Source organism: Pteropus vampyrus, unplaced genomic scaffold, assembly GCF_000151845.1.
Source record: "Pteropus vampyrus isolate Shadow unplaced genomic scaffold, Pvam_2.0 Scaffold106, whole genome shotgun sequence".
NCBI classification, from domain to species: domain Eukaryota; kingdom Metazoa; phylum Chordata; class Mammalia; order Chiroptera; family Pteropodidae; genus Pteropus; species Pteropus vampyrus.
In genome coordinates, this window is record NW_011888887.1 from 6,494,960 (window position 1) to 6,496,220 (window position 1,261).

Genomic DNA, 1,261 nt, shown 5'->3' on the forward strand with positions numbered 1-1,261 from the left:
ATATATCTCTTCATGATCCTGATTTCAATTTTTTTTGGATAATACACCCAAAAGTGGAATTGCTGGATCATATGGTAATTCTATTTTTTTTTAAATCTCTATAAATTTAAGAGGATTCAAATTATGCAAAGTATGTTCTCTGACCACAATGGACTTACATTAGAAATGAATAATGTCCCACTTTAAACTAGCTAGAAAAAGCAATGTTTTCCCACTAGTTTCCTCATCCATTTCAGGATTGACTCTCATTGGATCAATTGGCCATGTGCTTATCTCTACACCAATCACAGTGCTAACTGTACTGTGCTAATTGAACAAAGAACTGCTATTCAAAGAATATAAAGTATCACTATGTCAAATGCTTACTCTAAGTATACAGACAAAGAATGGGAGATAAATGGTTTCGAAAGGAAAATTAAAATAATATTACCAAATGAGGATGCTAGGCAGGCAAAATTATTAGCTATCCACTAATAAAAGGTACTAGAAGTAATTAGTGAGTTTAACCAGGCTGTAGAATGCAAAGTCAAATACTCCCTCACGCACACACTAAACTGTATTTTTATAGACTAGCAATGAACAATTGGAATTGAAAAAAAAAAACTTCATAGTAACATAAAAAATATCAAATACCTAGGAGTAACTGACAAAAAATGAGAAAGACTTGTACACTGAAAAGTACAAAATATTGCTGACAGAAATTAAAGAAGACCTAAGAAACGAGATTTACCTTATTCATGGAGTGAAAGACTTAACATTGTTAAGATGTCAGTTCTCTCCAAAATCTATAGATTTAACACAATCCAAATTAAAATCCCAGCAGCCGTTTTGTAGACATCAACAAACTGATTTAAAAATTATGGAAATGCAAAGTATCTATAACAGACAAAACAACTCTGAAAAACAGCAACTTTGGACAGCTTACACTACCTAATTTTAAGACTTATAAAGATACAGTACACAAAATAACTTGGTATTGGCATAAAGATAGACAAACAGGTCGATGGAACATAATGGAGAATCCAGAAATAAACCCAATATCTGTGGATAAATGATTTTTTTTTTTTAACAAGGGCATGGAAAGGGCGTCCATAACTTTTGTTAGATTCCCCAAGAGGCCCACAATCTACAAAAAGTTAAGAAATACTACCTGGAATGTTCTACATAATTACTTTCTCTTTGTGAAATTGTCTGTATTATCACTAGTATTACTACTGTTGTCTGCTAGATAGTGCTGCTGTATTCATTTTCAAACACCAGT